Source organism: Poromitra crassiceps (genome assembly GCF_964638095.1).
Source record: "Poromitra crassiceps genome assembly, chromosome: 25".
Taxonomy (NCBI): Eukaryota; Metazoa; Chordata; class Actinopteri; order Beryciformes; family Melamphaidae; genus Poromitra; species Poromitra crassiceps.
This window is the reverse complement of record NC_139649.1, coordinates 11,085,098-11,091,972: the sequence shown is the minus strand read 5'-3', so window position 1 is coordinate 11,091,972 and position 6,875 is coordinate 11,085,098. Positions and strand designations below refer to the sequence as shown.

General features: G+C 44.6%; 1 protein-coding gene across 1 annotated transcript in view; it reads left to right on the top strand.

The window, feature by feature from the left end:
• The first annotated feature begins 6,622 nt into the window (after positions 1-6,622).
• The window catches only part of sema3fb (sema domain, immunoglobulin domain (Ig), short basic domain, secreted, (semaphorin) 3Fb), a 73,679-nt gene continuing 73,426 nt past the window's right edge, over positions 6,623-6,875 (top strand). Inside the window, exon 1 of the mRNA XM_083661100.1 lies at positions 6,623-6,875. This exon is cut by the window's right edge and continues 45 nt beyond it. The gene's annotated coding sequence lies outside the window, so the exon portion shown is untranslated.

The following is a 6,875-nucleotide window of genomic DNA, read 5'->3' as shown; positions in this document are numbered from 1 at the left end:
CATTCCAGGGGCAGCTAATGACCGGACACTGAGTCATGTCAAGGAGTAGTGAGCTGGAAAATGAAAATGGTGTACCAGAGAGAAACATCAGCTCAAGACATTTTCCTTCGACTCCCCAAAGAGTGGCAACTGACAAGAAACCTTATAGCATAAATATTTCAGAGTTGGAAGTTTGGGCTGTAAACTTCATTCAACTATAGGTGATCATTAATTCCACTTTCAGACACTGTCATTACAGTATGCCTAATCGTGCAGTTTAACAAATGACTGTCCCTTTCAGCAGTCCTGTGTTTGATTGTGTTTCCATAGTTGTACTGTGCTAAACAATGTCAGACTCATCTGTCTTCCTTAATGATGTCTACCATCAATTGACGTGCAGCAAAGGTACAACTGGCCAAGCCGGTTTGAACAGTCATCACAGTCACTTTTTCCCGATGCAGACTTGCCATGGGCTCATTCTGTCACACTTGATCAGTAGAACCTGCATGTGCGTTTGATGGACGAGGTCCTGACCTCCGTGCACCGCATGTCAGAAGGCAGGAAGTTAATGCGAACACAGAGGAAGTCTTGCTCTCTTCCCCACTAGGAGTCCCATGACATCCTCAGGATGTGACCATGGAGCAAGCCATGCAGTGCCAAGTCAGTACCACAATAGGTACCACTACCAACCCAATGGGAGAGAGGACAGGGCACACTACATGTAATTGGTCAACACCTCTGGGAGGGCGTGTTCACTATTCCCCTTTTTCAAACTGCCACTGCATTATTCTATATATATATATATATATATATATATATATATATGTATATATATATATATATATATATATATATATATATATATATATATATATATATATATATGTTCATCGATAAATGTACAGTACAGTAAAAAAGTAATGGATTGTGCAGATGTGATTTTAAAACCCAGCTGTGTGTGTGTGTGTGTGTGTGTGTGTGTGTGTGTGTGTGTGTGTGTGTGTGTGTGTGTGTGTGTGCGCGTGTGTGTGTGCGTGTGCGTGTGTGCAAAGAAAGAGAGAGAGGGAGAAGGAATAGGGCAGAAGCTGTGTATATTCTGTGTGTGTGTGTGTGTGTGTTTACTGAGGGAAACCTGCAAGCAGTTTAACACATATAGCGCACATGTATAAGTAAGAATCACAAAGTTGTAGATCTATTAGCTGATTGGTTAATTGATATATAGATAGATTTGAATCACCATTAGACAAGGATGCTCCACCTCGAAGGGAACATAATTCATGATATATATTATTTATATTCATTGCAGACATCATCAGACTTTCTTTCCAAACAATGAAGAGAAGTGTCCAAAGGGCAGAGAGGAGCCATCATGCTCACAGAGTGGCCCTGGCAGTGCTGCGTGGGGCCTTGGCAGAGCAGAGCAGAGCAGCAGCTAGAATCTGTTGTGGAAACGTGGCCATTATACTTCTCACAGCCCCTCCCTGTTTCTCTGCAAACTTTTATGGTCCCGCATTACAATGTCGAGCGTGACAGCTTGATTGGTCGTCCCGGGACGGTACAATAAAGGACCTCACAGCGAAGTTAAAGTCGACCGGTATTACAAATGTGAACACATCATGATATTATGTGTGAAATTGACACAGACGTATACATGTTCCCGCGTCTCTGCGACGGCTCTCTTACACATGCATTATCTAACCACTTCAGCGGTGCACTTTTTCCACCTCTCCCAAAGGGGTCCCGGCAGGATAACGCGATCGCTGTTGCAATACGGTTACCTCCCAGAACGTTTTTTGGTGTGACCGTGTGAACAGGAAGTAGCTATGACGCATAGCCTATACCAAGTATGAATCATATAGGACCCACATCGGACTCGCTCATGCATCAGGCACAGCTTCCTCCGCCTGAAGGAAAATCACCGTTCAAACTTCGGTAGGTGGATTATTTATTCAAATAATCGCCACTCAACTTTACGCCGACAGCCAGAAAAGAGTGCAGACGGCCTGCCTCCCGAGAACAGAGCCATATTGAGTTGGCTTCCTCCCTCCCTCCATCCTGATGTCTAGGCCTGTGATTTTATTCAATTACAGAATATTTACCTTACACATAATTTCAACATTGATGTAGGGCAGTTGCGGGTAGAAATGAACTCACCTGTTCCTTAACACACACACACACACACACACACACACACACGCACACACACACACACACACACACACACACACCTGCACGCACACACACACAGGCATATACTCCAGTCAACCCACTGGGGCAGAAGTTTGTTTACCCAGCTCGGTCAAGAGCGCCACACAAACCCTGCATCCCTTCCCCCATTCGATGTGTGAAAGGTGGAAGGAAATCAAAGCCATTTCCTTCGACCGGGCTCAGGTTCTGGCCGCTGCGGGTTGCGGGTTCCCTTGGGGCGGGAGAGCCGAGACCCGGCGGTAAAGTAACGTAGAGCCCGCGAAGTCTGGGAAGCGTATGGAGTTCACCACCGTGTCGCCAAGAACAACAGAAACTGTTGCTCAAAGGCACCAACCACAGGTAGGGCGAGAGGAAGGTGGTCCTGTACGAGAGCTCCAAGCCATGGAACTGTATACCTCCGTTCCAAGGAAGTACACATTGCATGCAACGTGAGCAGAGAGCCAACACACACGCACACACACACAGCACACACGCGCATAATACCTAATTTGTTCAAATTTTTTGCTTGTTTAGCTGAGTCACTACCTCACTCGCCTCCCCTGAGATGAGAAAACTTTGAAACACAGTCGGCTGTTTAATTGTTGGAACAAGCTTAAGCGTGTTTAGAGTTTGGCTGTGGTGGAGATACGATGCTGTGTGTGTGACGGTGCTTTATTTTCCCATTTAAATGCTAATACCTCTGAGGACATCGTGGACACAAGCCGCCAACCGCCAGGAGCCAAGCTTTTCTCCTCTATAGTATCTCCACACAGCACAAGGTGAGCACTTCCATGCCTGCTGATCTTGGGAACATGGTGGTCAAATCCACAGCCGGTGACGCAACAACGAGCCGATTTGAAGTTGTAATGAGGGCTTCTTTTGTGTCTGTGTTTGTGTTTGTGTGTTTGCTGCTGCTGCAGACATTATAATGCTTTCAAGAATCAGTCTTATGCTCTAAACTTTGAACTAGATGCCTGGCAATGAGGCAGCGCAGTGAGAAACAAAGAGCACATTGTGATTGAAATTCCTCCGCCGTTGACCTGTTGACTGCTGGAGGCAAAACAGCGATACACATTTTATACTACCCCAGCACAAAAGAAGAAGAAGAAGAAGGACCAGAAGGTCACAAAGCAGTAGGAGACACAGCAGCTGAGAACATCTCCTCGGCTCTATGCATGCATGGTCAATTACTGAGCCATGTTTTGTGTCATCACCACATTTGTCAGCTCACCTGAACACAAGGTGTTTTAATTCTGAGGCGCCCCTCTGCAAAGGTTCAGCACAACGTTGAGAAAGCCACTAAGCAGCTATGGCGTTGCATCTTTTCCACACACTTGGAGATGGCATTGTACGGCGGGGTGGGTGACCCCCTTGCCTTGGCTTGGAACGGCGTAAAAATCACAAACAGCAATATAACACCTGGCATCCTTCCTGTTCATGCCCGCGAGGCACAGCAGCCCCATAGCATGCACTGTTTCACACCTCAGCTGGAATGCATGTTCCTCAGCTGAACATTAAAACAACGTCATCCACCACTTAGATAGATGTCAGCAGCGGCTGTAAATCATAGCGCTGGGTAAGATGTTATCGCACATATTGCAGTTCAGGCCCACTTAAAATCACGAAAGTCCTTCTGGCTAATGTACACACAGCTCACCGTGCGTTTCCATCAAGCAGAAAAGCACACTACTCAGAAGAACACGAGGACGTATGGAATTAGTCCTGACGGCACGTATACCTTTTCTTTTCGGGTTTCTTTCAGAGGAACGGGACCGGGGAAGGAATGTAGGAGACTTCGAAGGAGTTCCGAGGGCCCACTTCTCGTCACGGCCAGAAAAATGTCCGTTGAATAGACGAGTTGTGCCCGAGGCGGTCTGCTTGGACTCATCACGATCCTTTTCTATTTGACCTCTGCCAAGTCACTTTCAAAGAGAAACTTTTATGCCGGGTCAGAATGCAGAGCAAAGGGGGCTACAGAGGCCAACGTCACGGCCTCGTATGGGAGAAGACTTCAGCGGGACAGTTTCCTTTTGACCCCGTTGATGCATCGTCAGCTGAACACCTCACAAACTCCCTCTCTCTCTCTAACTCGCAGACGGCTTCGTGGTGAATCGGCCGGATGCAATTTAAAGTTCAAGATTGAACGAGGGACAGATAATGCAGGTGAGAAAAGGCCGCTGAATAGAATGTGATTAAAAATGGGAAAATGTTTAATTTCCTCGTTGAGCTTTAGAAAAGTCCTTTACGTGCGTTAACTCAATGACTTTGAAGTGTCCAATCAGTGTTTGAATAGGGAAGCAAATGAAGCGTTTTAATGGACGTTTTTCATGTGCCATCGAATGAATTACATTTCTCACTCTTATTCAAATCGTCGAGTACATAACCAAGATAAGACTGTTAATTTTTGAGAAGTTGGACCAACATGCATACATTACATTGTCTGATCGCTCCATGTCACTGAAGTGAACTAAGCAGGTCAAATAGTCACTGGGATGAACGATAATTCTAACAAATACAGCCTATGGATAAACGTTTTTTATCAAGTGATTGGTGGAAGTTTTTAAAATGTATTTTTACTCTATAATGCATACTTGTAAAAGTAGAACTTAAGTAAGAGTAAGTTATATGGCATTCACTTGTTGATTGAGTGCACAATGCAGGCACGGTAACCCAGATCCTGTGGAACAGTTTCCCTCCACACCTCACGTGTGGGTGGCAGATGCTGCCTAGCTGGGTGGCACAGAGATAGAAGATGGAAATCAGGCAACTGATTCAAAGCAAGTAAACACTTCCTTCATGAAAGACCCACTTAACAGCAGCTAAGACAAGACTTCATGCATAGGGCCTATCTACTCATTTAGCATGAGACATGAGGAATGATCGTATCGCCTGATATTTAGGCTATACAACAGCAGCAACAACAATACATACAACTATGCTACAACACCTACAACAATACCTTCTATACTATTACGATCTAATGCTACTGCTGCTGATACTGCTACTATACTACTAGGCCAGTGGTTCTCAAAGTGGGGTCCGGGGACCCCCGGGGTTCTTGAGGGGGTTCTGGGGGTCCCCAGCAAAAAGGGTAATCATTTATTTTCACTAGAATTCCACAACATAATAACAAAATGTATGGCTATTTTGTTCTGGGGTTTCATACACTTTCTGTAATAAAACATGTCACGAAAAGTGTCACGACCCTCTCACTCTCCTCTCCCTGATGTCTTACATAACCTTGCATCACCAGGCTCTTCTCCTCGGGAAGAATAGACCCTTTTCACGGGGGCCATTTTGTGTCGAAAAGGCAGGATAAACACGTGCAAGCAAGACACTAATGAGGGTTTCCAACTTCCAATCATGGAAGTATCTATCCATGTATCCGGTAAACAGGTTCTGGTTCCTTGGTTTACACTCCCAGGTCCAGAAGCGGTGGACTCGGTGGACTCCAGACTAGTCTGCAGGAGCCTGGTGTTGGGGTCGTTAGGCTGATTGGGTGCACCTAGGCCCATGTAGCCTACTCATTCAACTTACATTTTGTTCTGTTAGTTTGTTTAATGTAATTTAGTTTCTTGTCTAGTTATTTCCCCTTACTTTTAGTTAATACATTGTTGTTTTAACCTTTACGACTCCCCTCATATAAGACTGTATAAATGGTTACAACCCGGCTCAAGGAAGTAACAAATGAGGGGAGTCATGCACTCTCTACCATAGCATGTCCAAGAGTTATTAATGTCTTTATGCATTCATAGGTTTAAATTCAGCTACATTATAACTGCTTTTTGTATATCATATGCAGCCAATTGCATTTTGTGTAGGCTACAATTCAAATATTTAATTAGGGCAAAGTCCCTGCATCTGAGATAAAGAATTCAATAGTCACCAAAAGTACACAGTTTAATAGGCACACTATTCTTGAATGCTAATTAGGCTTTTATTTATTTATTTATTTATTTATTTATTTATTTATTTATTTATTTATTTATTTATTTATTTAATTATTTATTTATTTATTTATTTATTTGTGTATTTGTTTGTTTAAGATATGGATTCCAAATAAATGTTTATATATTATATATAAATATTTATTTATTTGCTCTCATAATGATAAAAACAACTTGAAGATCACATTTGAATGGTGACGGCCGTGACAGCAGTGACAGTGTCCCCCGGGCTGGGTGGAGGGGTGCCTCGGCTCGGCTTAGCTCGTCGCTGCCCGCCCTGTGGGTGTGTTTTCAGGCTCTGGGCCTCTCTGCTCTGCATCCACCTGCTAGCGCCCTGCCTCCCTACAGCCAAGCAAGCCAGTCAGTCAGGAGCGCAACTTTACCGAGAAGCACGCTGCGCGCTTGGATCCCGTAGCACTGTAGGCTAAAAAGGAATATCTGCAAATTGCTTCCCTCCCTAGGAGATGTTCGTTTGGGTCATGCGACAACATCTCCTCTCCTTGCGATCTTGCATAAGACTGAACTAGTGAAAGTTTGCATTTATTTGTATTCATTTTTTTTTTACTGCAGCCTTCCTGAACGGACAACTCCGGGACCAATAGACACGCTGCTGCGTGCCCAGGTAAAGGCTGGCTGCCCCCCACTGATTGAATAAGGACTGTCGCTGGCCAGAATCACCACCGGGATTTTCTTTTTTAATTGTTGTTCATCTCAACTTGGAGACGGGAGTGACCGATGTGTTGGAATTGGGTTGTTCAATCA